The 24,661-nt window shown below is 43.1% G+C and overlaps 1 long non-coding RNA gene across 1 annotated transcript; it reads right to left on the bottom strand.

Annotated features, from left to right (window-relative positions):
- Positions 1 to 9,173: 9,173 nt before the first annotated feature.
- On the bottom strand, positions 9,174 to 14,653 carry LOC122557212 (uncharacterized). The gene is made up of 3 exons (XR_006313769.2): positions 14,440 to 14,653; positions 13,938 to 14,088; positions 9,174 to 10,014 (listed from the first exon to the last, which is right to left on the bottom strand). It is a non-coding gene; the product is annotated as an uncharacterized LOC122557212 (long non-coding RNA).
- Positions 14,654 to 24,661: the final 10,008 nt, after the last annotated feature.

Genomic DNA, 24,661 nt, shown 5'->3' on the forward strand with positions numbered 1-24,661 from the left:
CATCCACCTGGACACCCCGCGCTGGCCTATTACCTGCCCTCGACCTCTTCATTTCCAACTGCCGCCGGGACATTAACCGCCTCAACCTGTCTACCCCCCTCCCCCACTCCAACCTCTCATCCTCACAACGCACAGCCCTCCAATCCTTCTGCTCCAATCCTGACCTCACCATCAAGCCAGCGGACAAAGGGGGCGCAGTGGTAGTCTGGCCCACTGACCTCTACATCGCTGAAGCCAAACGCCAACTCGAGGACACCTCTTCCTACCGCCCCCTTGACCATGACCCCACCCCCCATCACCAAACCATCATCTCCCAGACCATACAGAACCTCATCACCTCAGGAGATCTCCCACCCACAGCTTCCAACCTCATAGTCCGGGAACCCTGCACTGCCCGGTTCTACCTCCTTCCCAAGATCCACAAGCCTGACCACCCTGGCCGACCCATTGTCTCAGCATGCTCCTGCCCCACTGAACTCATCTCTACCTACCTCGACACTGTCCTATCCCCCCTAGTCCAGGAACTCCCCACATACGTTCGAGACACCACCCACGCCCTCCACCTCCTCCAAGACTTCCGTTTTCCCGGCCCCCAATGCCTCATCTTCACCATGGATATCCAATCCCTCTACACCTCCATCCGCCATGACCAGGGCCTCCAAGCCCTCCGTGTTTTCCTCTCCAGACGTTCCCAACAGTACCCCTCCACCGACACTCTCATTCGTTTGGCCGAACTGGTCCTCACCCTTAACAATTTCTCCTTTGAATCCTCCCACTTCCTCCAGACCAAAGGGGTAGCCATGGGCACACGTATGGGCCCCAGCTATGCCTGTCTCTTTGTTGGCTACGTAGAGCAGTTGATCTTCCGTAATTACACCGGCACCATTCCCCACCTCTTCCTCCGCTACATTGATGACTGCATTGGCGCCACCTCGTGCTCCCGCGAGGAGGTTGAGCAATTCATCAACTTCACCAACACATTCCACCCTGACCTTAAATTTACCTGGACTATCTCTGACACCTCCCTCCCCTTCCTGGACCTCTCCATCTCCATCAGTGACGACCAACTTGACACTGACATTTTCTACAAACCCACCGACTCCCACAGCTACCTGGATTACACCTCTTCCCACCCTACCTCTTGCAAAAATGCCATCCCGTATTCCCAATTCCTCCGCCTCCGCCATATCTGCTCCCAGGAGGAGCAGTCCCACCATAGAACACACCAGATGGCCTCCTTCTTTAGAGACCGCAATTTCCCTTCCCACGTGGTTAAAGATGCCCTCCAACGCATCTCGTCCACATCCCACACCTCCGCCCTCAGACCCAACCCCTCCAACCGCAACAAGGACAGAACGCCCCTGGTGCTCACCTTCCACCCTACCAACCTTCGCATAAACCAAATCATCTGCCGACATTTCCGCCACCTCCAAACAGACCCCACCACCAGGGATATATTTCCCTCCCCACCCCTCTCCACCTTCCGCAAAGACCGTTCCCTCCGTGACTACCTGGTCAGGTCCACGCCCCCCTACGACCCACCCTCCCATCCTGGCACTTTCCCCTGCCACTGCAGGAACTGTAAAACCTGTGCCCACACCTCCTCTCTCACCTCCATCCAAGGCCCTAAAGGAGCCTTCCACATCCATCAAAGTTTTACCTGCATATCCACTAATATCATTTATTGTATCCGTTGCTCCCGATGCGGTCTCCTCTACATTGGGGAGACTGGACGCCTCCTAGCAGAGCGCTTTAGGGAACATCTCCAAGACACCCGCACCAACCAACCAAATCGCCCCGTGGCTCAACATTTCAACTCCCCCTCCCACTCTGCTGAGGATATGGAGGTCCTGGACCTCCTCCACCGCCGCTCCCTCACCACCAGACGCATGGAAGAAGAACGCCTCATCTTCCGCCTCAGAACACTTCAACCCCAGGGCATCAATGTGGATTTCAACAGTTTCCTCATTTCCCCTTCCCCACCTCATCCTAGTTTCTAACCTCCAGCAATACGATCCCCTGACGTGTCTGGACTTGTCCGACCTGCCTACCTCCTTTTCCACCTATCCACTCCACCCTCTCCTCCCTATCACCTTCATCTCCTTCCCCACTGACCTATTGTACTCTATGCTACTCTATCCCCACTCCCACCCTCCTCTAGCTTATCTCTCCACGCTTCAGTCTCTCTTCCTTTATTCCTGATGAAGGGCTTTTGCCCGAAACGTCGATTTTGCCTGTCCTCGGATGCTGCCTGAATTGCTGTGCTCTTCCAGCACCACTGATCCATTGTCCAACCTGTCCATGCCGATCAGATATCCTAACCCAATGCAGTCCCACCTGCCAGCACCCGGTACATATGCCTCCAAACCCTTCCTATTCAGATACCTATCCAAATGCCTTTAAATGTTGCAATTGTACTAGCCTCCACCACTTCCTCTGGCAGCCCATTCCACACACCGACCACCCTCTGTGTGAAAGCAGCGCCCCTTAGGTCTCTTTTATATCTTTCCCCTCTCACCCTAAACCTATGCCCTTGAGTTCTTGACTACCCCACCCCTGGGAAGAGACTTTGTCTATTTATCCTATCCATGCCCCCAATGATTTTATAAACCTCAATAAGGTCATCCCTCAGCCTCCGACGCTGCAGGGAAAACAGCCCCAGCGTATTCAACCTCTCCCTTTAGCTCGAATCCTCCAAATTTGGCAACATCCTTGTAAATCTTTTCTGAACCTTTTCAAGTTTCACAACATCCTTCGATTGGAAGGAGACCAGAATTGCACGCAATATTTCAAACTTGGCCTAACCAATATTCTGTGCAGTCACAATATGACCTCCCAAATTCTGTACTTAGTACTCTTACCAATAAAGGAAAGCATACCAAACGCCTTCTTCACTATCCTATCTACCTACAAATCCACTTTCAAGGAGCTATGAACCCGCGCTACAAAGTCTCTTTGTTCATCAATACTCCCTTGGACCTCACCGATGTATAGATCCTGCTAAGATTTGCTTTCCCAAAATGCAGCACCTCCCATTTATCTAAATTAAACTCCATCTGCCACTCCTCAACCCATTGGCCCATCTGATCAAGATCCAGTTGTAATCCGAGGTAACCTTCTTCGTTGTCCTCTACACCTCCAATTTTGGTGTCATCTGCAAACTTATTAACTTCTTAAGTTCACATCCAAATCATTTCTATAAATGATGAAAAGTAGTGGACCCAACATTGATCCTTTTGGCACTCCACTGGTAGCAGGTCTCCAGTATGAAAAACAACCCACTACCACCACCCTCTGGCTTCTATCTTTGAGCCAGTTCTGAGTCCAAATGGCTAGTTCTCCCAGTATTCCATGGGATCTAACCTTGCTAACCAGTCTCCCATGGTGAACCTTGTTGAACATCTTACTGAAGTCCATATAGATCACACCTACCACTCTGCCATCATCAAGCCTCTTGTTACTTCTTCAAAAAACTCAATCAAGTTTGTGAGACATGATTTCCCACGCACACAGCCATGTTGACTACCCTAATCAGTCCCTGCCTTTCCAAATACATGTATATCCTGTCCCTCAGGATTCCCTCCAACAACTTGCCCACCACCGACATCAGACACACTGGTCTATAGCTCCCTTAATTGTCCTTACCACCTTTCTTAAATAGTGGCACCAGGTTCGCCAGCCTCCAGTCTTCCGGCACCTCACCTGTGACTATTGATGATACAAATATCTCAGCAAGAGGCCCAACAATCACTTCTCTAACTTCCCACAGAGTTCTAAGGTATACCTGATCCAGTCCTGGGGATTTATCCACTTTTATGCATTTCAAGACATCCAGCATTTCCTCCTCTGTAAAATGGACATTTTGCAACATGTCACCATTTATTTCCTTACAATCTATATCTTCCATGTCCTTTTCCACATAACCACTGATGCAAAATACTCACTTAGTATCTCCCCCATCTCCTGCAGCTCCACACAAAGGCCACCTTGCTGATCTTTGAGGGGGCCGATTCTCTCCCTAGTTGCCCTTTTGTCCTTAATGTATTTGTAAAACCCCTTTGGATTCTCTTTAAATCTATTTGCCAAAGCTATCTCATGTCCCCTTTTTGCCCTCCTAATTTCCCTCCCTTTATACTCTTCTAAGGATTCACTCGATCTATCCTGTCTATACCTGGCATCCAGCATTCTCTATACCTACCAGCCTTTCCTTTCACCCTAACAGGAATATAATGTCTCTGGACTCTCATCATCTCATTTCTGAAGTCTTATCATTTTCTAGCCGTCCCTTTACCTGTGAACATCTGCCCTCAATCAGGTTTTGAAAGTTTTTGCCTAATACCGTCAAATTGTCACTTCTCCAATTTAGAACTTCAAAATTTAGATCTGGTCTATTTTTTTCCATCGCTATTTTAAAACTGATAGGATTATGGCCCAAGAGTGCTCCCCCACTGACACCTCAGTCACCTGCCCTGCCTTATTAGCCAAGAGTAAGTCAAGTTTTGCACCTTCGGTAATAGGTATGTCCACATACTGAATCAGAAAATTTTCTTACACACACTTAACAAATTCCTCTCCACCTAAACCCTTAACACTAAGGCAGTCCCAGTCTATGTTTGGAAAGTTAAAATCCCAGACAATAACCACCCTATTATTCTTACAAATAACTGAGATCTCCTTGCAAATTTGTTTCTCAATTTCCCTCTGACTATTTGGGAATCCTCCTGCTGGTCCCTCTCCCCCTTGAGAACATTCTGCACCCTCTCTGAGACATCTTTGATCCTGGGACCAGGGAGGCAACACACCATTCTGATTTTTCACTGTTGGCCACAGAAATGTTTGTGCCTCTGAATAGAGAGTCCCCTAACACAATCAATCTCTTGGAACCTGACATACCCCTCAGTATATTAGAGCCTGTCTCAATACCAGAAAGTTGGCTGTTCGTGCTACATTCCCCTGAGAATCCATCACCCCCTATATTTTCCAAAACAGCCTACTTGTTTGAAATGGGGATAGCCACAGAAGACCCCCGCACTACCTGCCTGCCTCCCTTACCTTTCCTATGTGACTTCATCTGCGACTTTTCTCCCTTCCTCTAACTGCCATCCATCACACCCCCTTGTTTTTGTAAATTCCTCATTGCCTCTAACTGCCTCTCCAGCCCTTTCATTTGATCTGATAGGATTTGCAACCAACGACATTTATTGCAGATGTATTCCTCAGTAACCCATAAACTCTCCATGAACTCCCACATCCGACAAGAAGAGCATATCACTCTACTAAGAGTCATTCTTTCTTTTTCCAATCTCCAGACCCTGAAAATAGCCCTGTCTTATTCCTCTATGAAACACTGCTCCAGGCTAACTCAATGCTTATGGCTTATATTTTTAAGTTAAATCAAGAGATATATCTCAATAGTGGGTGGCACGGTGGCACAGTGGTTAGCACTGCTGCCTCACAGCGCCAGAGACCCGGGTTCAATTCCCGACTCAGGCGACTGACTGTGTGGAGTTTGCACATTCTCCCCGTGTCTGCGTGGGTTTGCTCCGGGTGCTCCGGTTTCCTCCCACAGTCCAAAGATGTGCGGGTCAGGTGAATTGGCCATGCTAAATTGCCCGTAGTGTTAGGTTAAAGGGGTAAATGTAGGGGTATGGGTGGGTTGCGCTTCGGCGGGTCGGTGTGGACTTGTTGGGCCGAAGAGCCTGTTTCCACACTGTAAATAATCTAAAAAAAAATATATAATCAAGAAAGAACCCATTCTACTCACTACTGTGGAATTATAGCAAGGCTACAAGGCCACACTTAAAACAATTCACTTATCTGTTTTTGTGCTGTGATCTCTGTGACCATCGGAGGAGACCTTTTTAAAGGGCATATTTTCTTCTCCCAATGCACCCTCCACATCATCAATGAGAATGCTTCTGAATCCTTGTGGCCTGTGGTATTTGTTCAACAGCTAATTTGAGTGATAACCTCCCAGGACGTCCTGAGGCACCTTCTGCATTGGCTCTGTTGGTTAGGGACAAGTTCCTCCAAGATCAGTTGTGAATTTCACTGTTTGTTAATTTTCCCAGATACATGCTGAGGTCCAGCAATACATGAATTCAACGGCAAAGGCAGTAACTGCACAGGTTCACTGCTGTGTCATTTAGCTGTGTGGGTTTTTTTCTCTCTTTCTGTCCTGCACTGACCTGGCCATGTGCTGCTTTTGTCTGTTCACCTCCCTTTTAAAAGTGCCATTGTTTTGACTTTTTTCCTCCAGATACTTCTATTTTTGTTTGTGGAACAGAAATGGAAATCTGTATTTAAGTTGCAACATAAAACTTGAAAATTGCACCAATAACTACCATGACTACTTTGAGACTATAATGTTATAAAGTTTAATTGTAAATTATCATTATTTTGTGCACTGGGGTTCTAAAGTTGAGGAAAAATGGATTTTAATAGTTCAGTTCTGTCAAGATCTGACCCATGCTTTTTAATGTCTGGAAGTCACTTTGAATATTGAATTCAAAACAGTATGAAGTAAACCCACAGAGGCCAGTATTCCATCACCAGGTCACTCTTCATTTACATTTGCACTGTACATGAATTGCGATCAGGCAGTTCAAAGTTAGTCCCTATAGTAGGGAGACCTTCTGAATTTCATGCAGGAAGGAAGAGGTTATGACTGTCAAGGATCTATTATTAGCAGCCTCTAAGCAGTCAGGGATAGGGAAAAGTCCTTAGCTGCTCAGAAGTCAGTTAGAAGAAAGGTCCAGGTCCAGAAACCCTAGTCACTCTCCCCTACATCAAAGATATCTCGGAAATGACTGCCAGACACTCAGACTCCTTGGCATCATGATAGCCCACAAACCCACCAACGCACTAAAACAGCAGCTAATGAACTTAAAAGACCCCATACAGACAACAAGCAAAACTAAGTCATTTTCAAAATACCGTGCAAGAACTGGAACAAAAACTATATTGGACAAACAGGCAGGAAACTAGCCACCAGGATACATGAACACCAACTTGCCACAAGAAAACATGACCCTCTCTCACCAGTATCCTCACATACGGATGAGGAAGGACACCACTTTGACTGGGACAACACATCCGTCTTAGGACAAGCCCAAACAAAGACATGTGCGAGAATTGCTAGAAGCATGGCATTCCAACCGGAACTCTATCAACAAACACATCAAGTTAGACCCTATCTACCACCCTGAGAAAAGGAACAGGAAGTGACTTCACCACAGGAAATAACATCACCACAGGAAATTACATCACCAACTCAAAGAAACCCAAACATATAATTAGAAAGCAGGAATTTTCAGTATTGCTTCGTCTGAGGCCCATGGAAGATGTTACATATTAGGCAACAAAATGTCTGGAAATGAATCTTCTAGCTCAGCGAGCAAACCTATGCCCAAAACCTCAACCTGAGCTACAAATCTTCTCAAAACTCGTTAAGACATCCTACAAGGTTTTTGAAGATTTGAGTTTAGGGAACCAAGCTGAGTTAGCAGTTTGTTGTAAAGGTCTCAAGGTGAGGCATCAATCCCAAAAAGATAGAAGGTTGTGGAGAGTTTAAACTAAAATAACAGGAGGATGGGAACGTGAATGGTGACAAAAGAGAGAGACAAGGGAAAAATTAAAGACAGAATGGGAAATGAGGAAAGTGAAAGGCAAAGAATTCTGCACAAAGTTGGATAAGTGGCCTAACCATGGCTAATAAGGGAAATTGGGGACGTTATTCGATCCAAGGAATGAACATACAAATTGCTTTGGAGTTATCACCAATAGTCTGAGCCCAGTTGATAGTCAGAAGCCTGCAAAAGTAAAATAAGGCAACATTGTATTTTACCACTTCCTTGAGCATAGAATTACTCTTAGGGCCAGTTTTATTTTAAATTAGTAATATGATTCTGAAACCGAGCATTTTGGCTAGGAAGTTAACATGGGCAAAATGTAGTGTATAGAAATGTAGAAAGTAGTATCTGAATCTTAGGGCTTGCTGTTGCAGAAGAGAAACATAATAGCTACAGAACACCACTTCCTACTAAAACAAACACAAGCTGCATTGCCAATTTATACAGATTTCTAAAGTGAAATTCCAAAAATGAAAGTTTTAAAGGGTTTGTAAGAGACTTACTTCCTTTTCCAGGAAACTCAAATCCTCTCTTTTTTAATTTGAGTCAGTTGAATAAGGCGGAACACAAAATAATTCCTCAGATTTATGGAAAACCTGCAGTTATTTTGCTGGATAGTTGACAAATGGGATCACACATCCTTTTGATTTGATGTAAATTTCTTTTTGGCCTATCAAGTTACATGCAAATATTGGTCAAACCGAAATCATTTAGCAACTTGAAAACATAAAACTCTCATTCTCCATTATGTGATGTTATTCAAAGGTACATTTTTAAGCTTGATCTTGAAGCTCTCCAAAGGCCTTTTCTCACATCAGCTGAAATAAGCTTACAACTGTTTTGACCAAGATAAAAATCACATCAAAATCTGATTTTTTAATCTTCCACTAGACACATGCTAATGCATAGACATAAAAGGGATAATGGTTGTAATAATCAGCAACATCATTTCACGGAAATTTGGCAGTGAGTTAGAGCCATTATCTACCTGATGCTAGTCTATTGACACGTAAATTATTCCCATAAATTTGTAGAACCATTGACATTGCATTACATTTACACTAGATTCCCTACAGTGTGGAAACAGGCCCTTTGGCCCAACAAGTCCACACTGACCCTCCAAAGAGTAACCCACTCAGACCCATTCCCTACCCTGTATTTACCCCTGACTAATGCACCTAACACTATGGGCAATTTAGCATGGCCAATTCACCTCACTTGCACATCTTTGGACTGTGGGAGGAAACCGGAGCACCCAGAGGAAACCCACATAATTTTAGTTTAGAAACAATTGTGTAAAGAGGGATTAGCTGTTAGGCAATCTTGCAGAATTTAAATGCAGGTCTCCTTTAAGTAGTATTTCAGTATATAGGTAGCCTGGATGTAGGTTTGCTCGATGAGCTGGAAGGTTCATTTCCAGACGTTTTGTCACCCTACTAGGTAACATTTTCAGTGGGCCTCCAGGCGAAGCTTCGACCAGAGGCCCACTGAAGATGTTACCGAGTAGGATGACACAAGATCTGGAAATGAACCTTCCAGCTCAGCGAGCAAACCTACATCCAGAACCTCAACCTGAGCTATAAATCTTCTCAAAACTCGATATAGGAAGCCTGATTGACAGGTTGGAGGTTGCACAGATGGAGGGCAGCCTTCTTCAAAGAGTTGAAGCCTACTAGAGCATACAGGTTCATTTGAAGAATGTGAGAGATCATTGAGATGGTCCTCATCATGAGGGCGATAGGGTCTGGATCATAATCGAGAGTGTGGTGCTGGAAAGGCACAGCAGGTCAGGCAGCATCTGAGGATAATTGACACTTTGGCAAGAGCCCTTCATCAAGTGCAGTCCACACTTTCTCCTAGGGTCTGAATCGTGGCTAGTAGCCCAGATTTCAGGGAATCTTGCCCGAACGTTCTCATCCAATGTTGCAAAACTTAAGTGTGAATTCAACTCTGGTGAAATACCATCTGTGCTACCCTTGCACCCTGCCTGCTCAGTAATCAATTGTGTATGTTACCTCTCCTGATACAGATCTATTGTCTGACTCAAAATATCTGGGTTGGTGGACAGCAGCATGAAATCAAGTCAAATTAGAGCACCACCTTTTAGGAGTGAAGTTAGGAAACATTTTCATACACAGATGGTAGATGTTTGGAACTGTTTTGTGGAAAAAGCAATGGGTGCTAGGACAATTCTAGTTTAAGCCTATGATTGACAGATGTTTGCTACTCAAAAGTATTCAAGGACATATAGAAAATATTTTTTTATCTGGATTTAGGCAAAATGGCCTGTGCTTGTATTCTTGTGTATTCTATGTGTCTTTTCATGAGTGTTTTTCACTTGCTGATCCATTATTGTCTGGCTAGGTTACTCTTCTTTGGGTACCTGAAAAGAGAAAAAAGAAAAGACAGAGTAAAATTGTTGTGAAGGAAATAATGGACTCAAGAAGCAGCTGCTTACACCATCTCCTGTTTGTACTGGGAAAGATTTTGGGATGAGGAGAAATTAAAATTTGAGAATGAAGTTAGCATCTGAGCAGATCAACAGATAGCAAGGATAGGCCATTTAGCCCCTTGAGCATGTTCTGCCATTCAATAAGATCATGGCTAAAAACATTTCACCATCTTGCTTCACAAGAATCTACCTTCCTCAGCCTTAAAAAATGCAAAGATACATCCACCACCTTTTCCGAAAGTGAATTCTAAATACTCATGACACTCATCTCATACTTCACCTCAACTCTGAAATGGATGACCCTTGGTTTTTGAATTCTAGTTCTAGATTCTCCACAACAGGAGACATCATTTCCACATTCAAACACTCAAGACCCTTCAGAATTTTATATGTTGAATCAAGTTGCCCCTGACTCTGTTAAACTCCAACAGATACAAACCTAGTCTGTCCAGCCTTTCTTCATAAGGTAATCTACCATTTCCAGGTATTAACCTTACAAACTTTATCTGAACTGGTTCCAACTCATTTACTCATTCACAGCCATTGAATTACATGGGCATTGGTGAGAAAGATGGGAAAAGTGGGAGATTGGCAGAAATGAGATTCTTAATGTCAAGAGCAATAGGTTTTTCAACTGACAGTTCAATGACAAGATGACAATCTCACTCTTGAGTGGTGAGAGGTCTCATGACTATCTAATCTCAACTCATTTGTATTGAAGCCAGATTGAAACTAGGTAGTAACAATCTGCAACCTGAAAATCAGAGCGGGTACCTGGCAGCTCCAGTTTGCTGCTTGCTCCTGTTTCTTGGACACCAGCTACCAACATCTCTATGGGCAGTGACAGTGTGCATCCACCATCCATAGGCATGGGACATGTGCCAGCCTCACTGCACCCTCGTGGCATATTTCTCATCCACTTTCAAGATGGTTATTTGCTTCCATGCTATTCTTTGGAGTCCATTGGAACCTCACACTGCAATGTTGCTGCCAGAAACTTGAGATCAAGTACAAGAACCCAGCACATGGATTGGAGCAGGGTGCATCTTGGGGCTCCTTGCTTGCTGTTGTAGTGCTCAATCACTTTGCGTCTCCTTGGAATCTCACAGTACCTCTACTTTGCCTTGCATTTTTGTGCTTTGCCCTCTCAGCCAAAGCCTAAAGGCTCACAGCACTTTTTCTTGACTTGTCATTTAAAGATTTAATGACAAGGTTGGCAGCTATGATCAACGTTGAAACTTTATTGCTGGAACAGCACAGCAGGTCAGGCAGCATCCAGGGAACAGGAGATTCGACGTTTCGGGCACAGGCCCTTCTTCAGGAATGAGCAGAGAGTGTTCAGCAGGAGAAGATAAAAGGTAGGGAGGAGGGACTTGGAGGAGGGGCGTTGGAAATGTGATAGGTGGAAAGAGGTCAAGGTGAGGGTGATAGGTCAGAGTAGGATGGAGGCGGAGAGGTCAAGAAGAAGACTGCAGGTCAGGAAGGCGGTGCCGGGCTGGAGGGATTCGGCTGAGACAAGGTGGGGGGAAGTCACCAGTTTCTTCATCCCCCCTCCCCCCACCTTGTCTCAGCCGAATCCCTCCAGCCCGGCACTGCCTTCCTGACCTGCAGTCTTCTTCTTGACCTCTCCGCCTCCATCCTACTCTGACCTATCACCCTCACCTTGACCTCTTTCCACCTATCACATTTCCAACGCCCCTCCTCCAAGTCCCTCCTCCCTACCTTTTATCTTCTCCTGCTGAACACTCTCTGCTCATTCCTGAAGAAGGGCCTGTGCCCGAAACGTCGAATCTCCTGTTCCCTGGATGCTGCCTGACCTGCTGTGCTGTTCCAGCAATAAAGTTTCAACTTTGATCTCCAGCATCTGCAGACCTCACTTTCTCCTGGCAGCTATGATCAGACAAAGGGATAGATATGTCGTTGAATGTTTATGTACATGCAGTGTATGTAGCAAATATCAGGATATATTATGCATGCTCATAAAAATGATGTAGGTCTGCACTTTCAGCCCTGAATGGTGCTCAATATGCCTCAGATTACCCTGGAAGGGAAAGTTGCCCAACAATTTAAATAACTGATGCAGCTAGCCAGTTCAAACGTCTGTTTTGTAGAAAGCACATGATTGGGGTTTTCTCCACTGACAGGGTGTTACATGAAGCCAAAATGATATTTTGACCATCACACAAATAATTACTGTGATATATGACTCGCAGAATCTACCATGTGCCAATGTGATGTAAGGTTTGTGATTTTAAAATATTCTAAAATAATTTATTTCAGCTATTTTGAATTTTGAACTGGGGCTTATGAGTTTTCTATATGTCTGAAGTGCTTTAATGATTAACTTATTTGTATTTCGGCTGCCGTGATGATTTCTTCTTTAGTAAACAGTCTGAGAAAGACAGTTCAGGGAAACTGATTGGAATTTATTTACATTGGGAGGATTTTTACAAGCAAACAAAGTAAGCAGTTATGCATTACAATTCGGTTTCGAAGGCCAGGGACATTTTTCTTCTTTGGATTAAAGGAAACACCCATGGCATGGAAAGGCAACCTTTCGTTTCAGTTTGGCCAGTTTGCAGAGGTTTTGGCTGAAGTTGGATATGTAAAACAGTTTCTCCTGAAAAAGGGCAATACTTTAGCCCTGTTAAAAAAGAGGCTACCTTAATGCCTGGAGCTTAGTTAAAAATTCCAGATCAAAAGTATTTGCTTTAATTGTTTGGAGAGGTTATGTGAAGTTGAAAAAGTGTAAGTTCAGTTATATGACAAATGGAGGAAGATGCCATCAGATTCTCATGACCAAAAATGGAAGCCAAGGCTAAGTCAATTACAATGTGGTTTGGAGTAGGGAATTCTCCATGTTATTTGAGTACTGATAGCATTAATGGGATTATATTTTACTGTGTATTGCAAAATCTTTATATTTGTGTTATATGTAAATAGTTTGGTTTATTACATTTTATCTTCATTTTAAAAAAATTGTACACGAGATGTGGACGTTGCTGACGAGGCTGACTAAGCATGACTATTGTCTATCCCTAAGTGCCTAGAAGACAGTCAAGAGTCAACCACATTGCTTTGAGTCTGGAGTCAAATGTAGGCCAGACCAGGTAAGGACTTCAGATATTCTTCCCTAAAGGACATTAGAGAACCAGACTTTTTAAAAATTGAAATCAACAATGGTTACATAAGTTGTAATTAGGCTAGTTGTTCATTCCAGTTTTTTTTAACTGAATTCAAATTTCATCTGCCATACTGGGATTAAAACTCAAGTACATGAAATATTAACGTGAAGTACTGGATTGCTAGTCCAGTGACATTATCGCTATGCAACCATGGAATAAGCTTCTGTTTTATTGCCTAAACCAAACCTGTGGCTTGTGTTTCAGTAAATTATCACCTTTTTAAAACCAAAAAATAACATGATCTATCACACCAGATTTCAGTCTGGGATTTGAATTATCCAATAACAACATCAGTTGGGATCATAACACCAGACATGTAGGTTGCTGGATCTTAGTGAAAAGCATGTCGTGTTGACCATTCACATACTCATCTTGCTTAACCAGCTCATGCTTGCCAATCTCAGAATATCATGTCCATAATTAAATGTGTTTCTGCTGTTGGACAATAGCTTTAAACAATCTTGACTGTAAAAATCCAGTGTAAAAATTATTCTGAAACCATTTTAAAATTATTAGGTGGGCTTGCGGTGTGATGCATTTGTATATACTAGACTATGCATATTAACACAAAGGACCCTGTTCTAAGTGGGATAAGTAAATTCCTTCACACATTGCACATTTTTCATTGAGAAAAGGGTCATGAAGGCTGAACTTTGCTACACCATTTACCATGGCAATGATCTGAACAATCTGCACGATTGAATTTCTTTTTCAAGCTAACCAAGATTGATAGTCAACCATTCCTGCTGGATCTCCACACCAACCATGATCCATCCAATCAGATGTTCTCTTTCTAAGTTTGGTTTCTTGCATGTCAGTCCTAAAGAATAAAAGATAAAAGTGTCAAGACCTTCTGCTCCAAATTTGTGCATTGATAAAAAATTTGACTTTAGTTGAAGAAAATCTCTATACAATTGTAAATATCTGCAACACAACAAACTTCTATTTTTTGGAGTAACCTTTGGTGTGACACCTTATCAAGTGCCTTCTGGAAATCTGGGTATAGTGCATCCACATCCACATTCCCTTTTTTTAATAGAATGTTACTTCCTCCATGTATGCCAATAGATTGGTTAAGTGAAAATTTCCCCTCACAAAAACTATGTTGACTCTATCTGATTACCTTGAATTTATCTAAATGCAGTGTTGTAACTTAGTAATAGCTACTCACATTTTCCTTATTACAGTTGTTCAGATAATTGGCATGTAGTTTCCTGCTTGCTGTCTCCCTCCCTTTTCGAATAATTTGCTCTTTCCTATCAACTGTCACCCTCAATCATGTCAGCCTCAGTGCTGGTCACTGGTTCAAGAAAGGCCATTCCAATATTGACCAATATGGCCAGCTCACTTATCTTTCATCACAACTAAAATGAACACATGAGATCGCTTTTCACCAAATATTTGCATAAGACAAAGCCACAGCCTTGTCTTTTAAAAAGTGATCTCAGAAGAATGTCAGGCACACACGTTATGTGAAACCTTTAGAATTCCAGGAACTCCAGCTCTTTAATCACACCTTTAATTCTCAAACTCTTTAACTTCCCCCATTCCACATTATCCTTCCAAATACTCCACAGGGTCAATCACAGCTCTGGGTTTTCAAATCTTTTTCTGTATTGATTAATACAGGAAAATACCTCATGTACCCATGTTAATGTTTCTTAATTATACATTCATGAAGGCCTTCGGTGATTTTTGATTTAAAAAGTATATAAGGATGACAGGAAAAAGGACTGAGGCCCATCCTCATTGTTTTTTGAGGATGTGGAACATACTAGACACTCTGCGGAAGCATTATAAATGCCTTCCACACCAATGTCCACCAGTGCAGAGACATTCACCTTCATGGGTAACCTATCCAGAGAAAGACTGTGTCACATTCTGTTCAGGACAGTATTAGCATGGGCCACAGCTGGAGGAAGCAGAACTGATTGAGGTCTCTAATGCATGGAGAACTGGTGGAGCTCAGACCCCTGCTAAGCTCAAAACGGAAGATAAGCCACAGGGCTCAGCCATTAATGGACTAATGGAGCTGCAGATACAACAGTGGACTAGTCGGCCTGAGGCCTGGTTAATGTTCTCAGAACATGGTTTTGATTCCCACCATGGCAGATGGTGAAATTAAAATTCAATGGAATTTCAGATTAAAAGTTAGCCTGATGCTGACCATGTAACCATTGCTAATTGTTGTCAGATGAGTAATTAGGGTTGGATAATAAATGCTGGCCTAGCCAGTAAGGATGACATCCCATGAATGCATTAAAAAGAATAACATCTAGTAGAGATGCAAAGGTCATGTGCAGATTGAAATGATGGGGTGAGGAGTCTGCACAATGTCATGGTTCTGGCATGCAAGGAAGTGGCTGCCTCCCTGGGTAGGTGGCAGTACCTCGAATAGACATGCACAGCAGAACAGTCAGTATCTATCAGACATGCACATAGCAGACTTGATTAAGGAGCTTAAGGTGAAGGGACAGGAGGTGGTAGTGACCACAATATGGTAAATTTCACCCTGTAGTTTGAGAGGAAAAACTGGAATCAGGCGTAACGATATTACAATTGAGTTAAGATAGCTATAAACATGTGGGAGGAGCTTGTCAGATTTGATTGGAAGGGGAGTCTAGCAAGGAAGACAATGGAGCAGCAATAGCAGGAGCTTCTGGGGATGAGTAAGGAGGCACAGCAAAAATTCATGTCAAAGAAGAAACATACTAAGGGGAGGGCAAGGCAACCATGGCTGACACAGGAAGTCAGGAACAGCAGAAAAGCAATAGAAAAAGGATACAATCATAATATCATAGTAATAAAAGCAGGAGTAGGCCATTTGGCCCGTCGAGTCTACTCCATCATTCATTAAGATCATGGCTGATCTATCCATCACCTCAGCTCCTCCCACCTGCATTATCCCGATAACCCTTAATTACCCTCCCATGTAAAAAAGCCATCCAATTGTGTCTTGAATACAGTTAATGAAGCTGCCTCTACTGCTTCCTTGGACAGAGAATTCCATAGATTCACTACTCTCTGGAAAAAGCAGTTCCTCTTCATCTCTATTCTAAATCTACTCCCGCTAATCTTGAGGCCAAGTCCCCTATCCTAGTCTCAGCCACCAGCAGAAACAACTTGCCTGCCTCTAACTTATTTATCTCTTTCATAATTTTATATGTTTCTATCAGATCCCCTTTCATTCTTCTAAATTCCAGTGAGTACAGTCCCAGGCGGCTCATGCTCTCCTCAAAGGGTAACCCCCACATCTCTGGAATCAACCTGGTGAACTTGCTCTGTACTGCCTGTAAAGCCAGTCTATTCTTCCTCAAGTACGGAGACCAGAACAGCACACAATACTGCAGGTGCAGCCTCACCAACACCTTGCACAATTGCAGCAGAACCTCCCTGCTCTTAAGTTCAGTCCCTCTGGCAATGAAAGCCAATATTCTGTTTGCCTTCCTGTTGTATCTGCAAATCAATTTTTAGCGATTCATGTACGAGCACACCTAAGACCCTCTGCACAACAACATCTTTCACCATTTAAATGATATTTTGACCTGCTATTTTCACTTCCAAAGTGGATAGCATCACATTTACCAACATTGTACTCTATCTGCCAGACCCTTGCCCACTCACTTAACCTACCTAAATCTCTCTGCAGACCCTCCACATCCTAGATGAGAGTGGTGCTGGAAAAGCACACCAGTTCAGGCAGCATCCGAGGAGCAGGAAAATTGACGTTTCAGGCAAAAGCCCTTCATCAGGAATAGAGACCCTGCACATCATCTGCACAGTTTGCCATTCCACTCAATTTAGTGCCATCAGCAAATACGGATATGTTACACTTGGTCTCCTCTTCCAAATCATTTATATATATACGAACAGTTGCGGGCCCAACACCAACCCCTGCGACACTCTGCTTACCACTGATCTCCAACCAGAGAAACACCCATTTATCCTAACTCCCTGCTTTCTATTGGTTATCCAGTCCTCTGTCCATGCTAGTACATTCCCACAACTCCATGCATCCTTATCTCATGAATGAGTATTTCATGCAGCACCTTATTGAACGCCTTCTGGAAATCCAAATATACAACATTCATCTGTTCCCCTCCACCCACTGTGCTTGTTACATTCTCAAAGAACTACAGTGAGTTTGTCAAAAATGACCTTCCCTTCCTGAATCCATGCTGCGTTTGCTTGATGGAACCCTTCCCGTCCCAATGTCCCAGTATTTCTTCTTTAATGGTAGTCTCCAGCATTTTCCCGGAAACAGATGTTAAGCTAACTGGCCTATAGTTACCTGCCTTTTGCGTACACCTTTTTTTTGAACAGTGGTGTGACATTAGCTGTCTTCCAGTCCGCCGGGACCTGCCCGGAGTTCAGTATATTTTGGTAAATTACCACAAATGCATATACTATAGCTTCCGCCATTTGGTGAAGATTATTGGGAAGCCTCTAAAGACCAGCAGAGCACAACTGAAAAAGCAATAACTGAGAAGAAGATGAAATATGAGCGTCAGCTAGCTAGTAGTAGAGAGGAATATTGCAAGAGTGTTTTTTTTTGGTATCTAAAAAGTAAGAATAGATATTTGACCACTGGAAAATGAGGATGGAGAAGTAGTAATAGAGATCAAAGAAATGTGGTCTTGGCTGACAAATCCTTCTTTGAGAATCAATGAGCAGGTTAAACTAAGGAGAGCGAATATATATGATCTATTCGTATTTTTGGAAGGTCTTTGGCAAGGGACTGTACTTGACGCTATTAAATAAGACATAAGCCCATGGAATTAGGGGAAAGGTATTGGCATGGATAAAGGATTGGCTGACTGGCAGAAGCCAGAGAGTGAGGATAAAGGCATCTTTATCAGATTGGCAGCCAGTGACTAGGAGTCACTGTTGGTGCCACAAGGATTCACATTTACATTAGCAATCTGGATGAGGGAACTGAAGGAATTGTTGCTAATATGCAGAAATATGACACAAAGATAGGTGGAGGAAACAGTAAGGCTACAGAAGGACTTGGCGGACTATTAGAGTGGGCAAAGAAATAGCAGATGGAATATAATGTGGGCCAGTTATACACTATGGTACAAAGAATAGAGGTGTAAACTATCTTCTAATTGGGAATGGCTTTGGGAATCGGAAGCAGGAAGGTTAACATGCAATTTTATTTGGCACGTAGGAAGGCAATATTCATATTCATATTCATATTGAAAGAGCTAGAATACAAGAGTAGGGATATATTGCTGAGGCTGTATAAGGATTTGGTCAGATTGCATTTGGAATATTGTGAAAAGTCTGGGTTCTATGTCTAAGGCAATATGTGCTGGCCTTGAATGGAGTCTAAAAGAGTGTGAACCGAAAGACCTTGACCTCCCTCCAGTTGAATGCTCAAGCCAGAAAACTGAGCAGGAGGTTATCCGTGCAAAGATGAATTCAATCCAATTAAAACCAATCAAAGTATCTTAATGATTAATATTTAAGAAATAAGTATTCCCTTAAGGACGTGAATGTCTTGACACTACAATTGACTACTACTTCTGAGTAGTAGAAGGGCTTATGCCCGAAACGTCGATTCTCCTGTTCCCTGGATGCTGCCTGACCTGCTGCACTTTTCCAGCAACACATTTTCAGCTACTACTTCTGAGTGTCCACAAACGTTGATGTAAAGTTATTTGACCTCAAATCTAGCCACTATCATGTTTGTACAGGTCTTCAGTGTCACCTCACTGCTGCCCTGGCATCATCAGTATCTTCATCATCGCGCTGCTCCCTCAGCATCTTTGTCAGATGCCCTTTCTTTCTCATTTGAGGAGAAAGGTGGTTGGTCCATCTCTCCCTTCTTTAAGTTCTCACTTTCCAATGAACTACATTGTATAGTACAACACACAAGGTCTGGAGACCATATTCAAGTGGGCACTGAGGTGCTGATCCTGAGTGGTTCAGGAAATAGAAGCACATCTTCAGAAGCACAGCAGGTCAGGCGGTATCCGAGGAGCAGGAGAGTTTTGGGCATAAGCTTTCATCAGGATTGTGGAGGGGAAAGGGGTTGAGAGATAAATAAGGGTATGGAGTGGGGCTGGGGGAAGATATCTGGGAAAAGATAGGTGGATGCAGGTGGGGGGGTAATTGTGATAGGCTGGAGGGAAGGGTGGAGGGGATAGGTGGGAAGGAAGATGGACAGGTAGGACAGGTTAAGAGAATGGAGCCGAGTTGGACAGTTGGTTCTGGAATGAGGTGGGGGGTAGGGGACATTTGGAAACTGCTTCATCAACTTCATGAACACCTTTCACCCTGACCTCAATTTCATCTGGACCTGTCTGTCTATCTTCCCACCTATCCACTCCACCCTCCCTACGACCTATCATTATTACCTCACACTTGCATTCACCTATTGCTTTCCCACCTACCTTGCCCCTATCCCCATCCCGACCCTCTTATTTATCTTTCAGTCCTCTTCCCTCCCCATATGCCTGATGCAGGGCTTATGTCTGAAACATCGACTCTCCTGTTCATCAAATGCTGCATGACTTGCTGTGCTTTTCCAGCGCCACACTTTTCGACTCTGACTCTCCAGCATCTGCAGTCCTCACTTTCTCCACATCTTCAGAAGACCAACAATCTGTTAAATTATACCCCTAATGGATGCATGCAGCATTAAGGTGCTATTCAGCATCACTGTGAGGGTTTCTTACTGTGGTTATTATTCTAGAGATACCCATTGTCGCTCGCTAGTCCTGAGGATGGTGCTGTAAGAGTCATAAAGTCATAGAGATGTACAGCACGGAAACAAACCCTTCCATCCAACTCATCCTTGCCGACCAGTTATCTTAACCTAATCTAGTCCCATTTGCCAGTACTTTGTCCATATCCCTCCAAACCCTTCCTATTCATATACCTATCCAAATGTCTTTTAAATGTTGCAATTGTATTAGCCTCCACCACTTCCTCTAGCAGCTCATTCCATACTCGCACCACCCTCTACGTGAAAAAGTTGCTCCTTCGGTCCCTTTTATATTTTCCCCCTCTCATCCTAAACCTTTGCCCTCTAGTTCTCGACTCCCCACCCCAGGGAAAAGACTTTGTCTATTTACCCTATCCATGCTCCTCATGATTTTACGAACCTCCAAAAGGTCACCCCTCAGCCTCTGACGCTCCAGGGAAAACAGCCCCGACCTATTCAGCCTCACCCCATAGCTCAAACCCAGGCAACATCCTTGTACTGTATACCTTTTCTGAACCCTTTCAAGTTTCATTACATCCTTCCAATAGGAGGTGAATGTTTGAGCACACTAAGAATTATGTAAAATATAAACACTGTGACAGCTCCCTGGATGGTTGCCATGCACCTGCAGAAGTTACACCCTGTAGTCAAAAATGAGCTGGACATAACGCAGTCATAACAAAGCTAAGACAGATGATGGATAAAGTTAATCCAACATTTGATATTGCAGTCATATCTCTGTTGAAAATTCAGTAATGAGAAATATAGTTTCAAACTGGTTTGCTGACATGGCCAATATAACAATTGGGCCTTTATTAAGCTTGTCTTGTGTTGGGTGAAAGCCTGCTCTACAGCCACCTCTACATTGTGAGGTGAAACCTTCATAACCCCATGCCTGCTTTTCTCCTTCTTAATGTTGCCATGTGCAAAATATTTGTGTCCTTTATTTTGTATTGTTATCTATGTGTGTGACAATAAGCACAACCTGACCCTTGTTGCCATGCATAACTCTGTCTGATACAGCCCTACAAGCATTGGAACTTGCAGCTTGCGTAAGAAATTCTTGTCCTTATCTTTCACATATACAGGCCTGATAATGCTCATGCATAGTTCCCTACCCTACCCTGCAGCGTTACCACTGACGGTAGAAAGTTAATATGTGAAATGAAATAGTTAGAAGGTGTTTGTTTGCAGCTTCAAGTATCAGATTCATTTTTATTTGACAGTAAGTGCTTCCCCTCAATGCAAATGTCTGAACTGCTGGCTTGAACAATGTATTTGTTTCAGTTGTATTTCAATTCCCTTGGCTGGGCATATTTATACTGTGTGGGAACATAGCCAAATAGACTTCAAATAGCACTTTAAATTGCCTGCGAGACCTTATTTGGAACCTGATTTAGAGATGGCTGATGTTGGGGAACATTTCCTTCATGTTGTTCATGCTCTCTCTCCTCCTCTAGATCTCACTCTTCCCCATTCGCTATACCCCATCACTTTCAACAAACCCATCACTTTAGATGGCCTCTGGCATTCCTCGAGCATCAAGTCTTCTGGAGTCCCTTCTGTCCTCCTTGCATCTCCCTCGGTATTTTCATGGCTATTCCTTTTCTTCCCATTAATGTCACTCCAACTCAGATCCCCATGTCCTCACTTTTACACCCCTTCTGCCCAGGCTCTTTCTCCTTCCCCAGTGCACCCAACTACTGCATTGTGTTCACTCCTCTAAATATGCAAGTCCATCCAGCATCCTTCTACTGTCCCTATTATTGTTACTTCTCCTCCGCATCCCAATTTGTTCTCTGTACAGATGTAGACAGGCTTGTGTCATAGGTCAGGCTTCCTGAGATTGACATTCACCCCAATGGAAATATGCATTTGGACGATTATATAATTCTGTCCATACTTATACTTTGTTAAGCCTATTGCAGTGAAATAATTAGCTGAAAATTTGCTCTAATGTATCAGTATGTGACATGAAATTTTACTCTTCAAAATTATCTGCAATTCTATTAAGATATTTATATAAATTTCTCTTTCTCTGGTTTAACAAAATCATTCACTTGGTTATTTCAGAAAGATTACATTAAATTATTTCTTTAAGCCTTAAATTAACCTCTTTGGACAAGGGAACCTCAAACGAATCAGTTACCATTCATACCATTTGGTATAGCTAATTGACAGTTATATCTAGTTAGAACCTTAGAATCTTGTGTTTGAAAGTTCCCTATTGTATGTCCACTATATTATTTGCAACTTGTTTCCAGTTTTAAAATCGCTCATTCTCTCCTTAGAATCAATGAGTCAGAGATATGTACAGCACGGAAACAGACCTTTCGGTCCAACTCGCCCATGCTGACAGATATCCCGACCTAATCTAGTCCCATTTACCAGCACTTCACTCATACCCCTCTAAACCCTTCCTATTCATATATCCATTTAAAAGACGCCTTTTAAATGTTGCAATTGTACCAGCCTCCACCACTTCCTCTGGCAGCTCATTCCATACACGCACCACTTTCTGTGTGAAAAAGTTGGCCCCTAAGGTCCCTTTTATATCTTTCCCTTCTCATCCTAAACCTACGTCCTGTAGTTCTGAACTTCCTCCACCCCAGGGAAAAGACTTTGTCTATTTATCCTATCCATGCCCCCTATGATTTTATAAAACTCTATAAGGTCACCCCTCAGACTCAGACGATCCATGGAAAACAACCCCAACCTATTCAGCATCTCCCTATAGCTCAAATCCTCCAACCTTGGCAACATCCTTGTAAATCTTTTTTGAAGCCTTTCAAATTTCACAATATCCTTCCGATAGAAAGGAGACCAGAATTGCATGCAATATTCCAACAGTGGCCCAACCAACGTTCCATATAGCCACAACATGACCTCCCAGCTCCTATACTCAATGCTCTGACCAATAAAGGAGAAAGCAGACCAACCACCTTCTTCACTATCCTATCTACCTGCTTCTCTACTTTCAAAGAGCTATGAACCTGCACTCCAAGGTCTCTTTGTTCAGCAACACTCCCTAGGTCCTTTCCATTAAGTGTATAAGTCCTGCTAAGATTTGCTTTCCCAAAATGCAGCACTTCGCATTGATCTAAACCAAATTCCATCTGCCACTCCTTAACCCATTGGCCCATCTGATCAAGATCCCATTGCAATCTGAGGTAACTTTCTTCGCTATCCACTATACCTCTAATTTTGGTGTCATCTGCAAACCTACTAACTATACCTCCTATGTTCGTATGCAGATCATTTATATAAATGATGAAACGTGGTGAACCCAGCATTGATCCTTATGGCACTCCACTGGTAACAGGCCTACAGTCAGAATAACAACCTTCCACCACAACCCTCTGTCTTCTACCTTTGGGCCAGTTCTGTATCCAAATGGCTAGTTCTCCCTGTATTCCATGAGATCTAACCTTGCTAATCAGTCTCCCATGGGGAACCTTGTTGAATGCCTTACTGATGACATCTACCACTCTGCCCTCATCAATCCTCTTTGTTACTACTTCAAAAAACTCAATCAAGTTTGTGAGACATGATTTCCCACTAACAAAGCCATTGCTTTATTGAAATTTGTTTCATTCGCCCATTGTACTTTCTGCTACCTTCCCCCACCCTCCTTCCTGACCTATCACATTCATCCCCATCCCCACTCACCTATTGTACTCTATGCTACTTTCTCCCCACCCCCACCCTCCTCTCATTTATCTCTCCACCCTTCAGGAAATCTGCCTCTATTCCTGATGAAGGGCTTTTGCCCGAAACTTCGATTTTCCTGCTCCTCAGATGCTGCCTGAACTGCTGTGCTTTTCCAGCACCACTCTAATCCTGAAATTTGTTTTATTCAGACAAGTAGTTTAACTTTGACTATTCCCTCGCCTTTTCTGTATTTATAATGAGGCTGATTATGTTGTAGTCATATATTTCCTGCTGTTTCCCTACTTTAGCATTACCTAACATTCCTCTTAATTTCCTCGATCAAAATCTATCACTACCTCATTCAATGACCAGCACATTAGCAGCACACATTAAACATACTTTCCTCTTTAAACTTTCAATCACAAATCCTGCCAACTTTATTTCAAATTAAAACAAAGTGTTATTATATATATTCCTTTTAGAGAGGTATAATCGTTTTACTCAGTACAATCCAGATAAAGTTGTAATTACTTTAGTGAAAAATGTTTTGCTTGACTTAGAGCATACAGAAGTTCTGAATAAACCAGGTTGAAAATATTTGACATAGGTTTCAACTATTTTCTTTTCTCCCCTCGACTGTGAGTGTTGGCAGTCACTTTGATTGTGGAGGGTATCGTAGCCAAGTCCTATCCTGTCCACATCCGTAATAGACACATATTCCAGTGAGGGTTGTTGTTGACAGTATTCAGAAGCAGGAAACCAGGCTGGATCTTTTCTCCTCCTTCACCTAGGATTTCTAAAATTAACTGCAGCACTTCAACTGCTGCCGCAGCTGAAGCAAACATGGCACAGACCATGGAATAGAACCTTAAACCTGCTCTTCATGGTGGAATATCATACTCGATAGCTTTTAGCCACTGTATTATTAAGGGAAGATCAGTAATTTTCATTGAGTAATTTAATTTAAAAGGTAAATAATGCTGCAAATTTTCATACATTTTCTGTGACTAGTGCCTTAGCATCACCA

This window comes from Chiloscyllium plagiosum, unplaced genomic scaffold, assembly GCF_037043375.1.
Source record: "Chiloscyllium plagiosum isolate Xiang-an unplaced genomic scaffold, Cpla_swu_hap1 HiC_scaffold_11, whole genome shotgun sequence".
NCBI classification, from domain to species: domain Eukaryota; kingdom Metazoa; phylum Chordata; class Chondrichthyes; order Orectolobiformes; family Hemiscylliidae; genus Chiloscyllium; species Chiloscyllium plagiosum.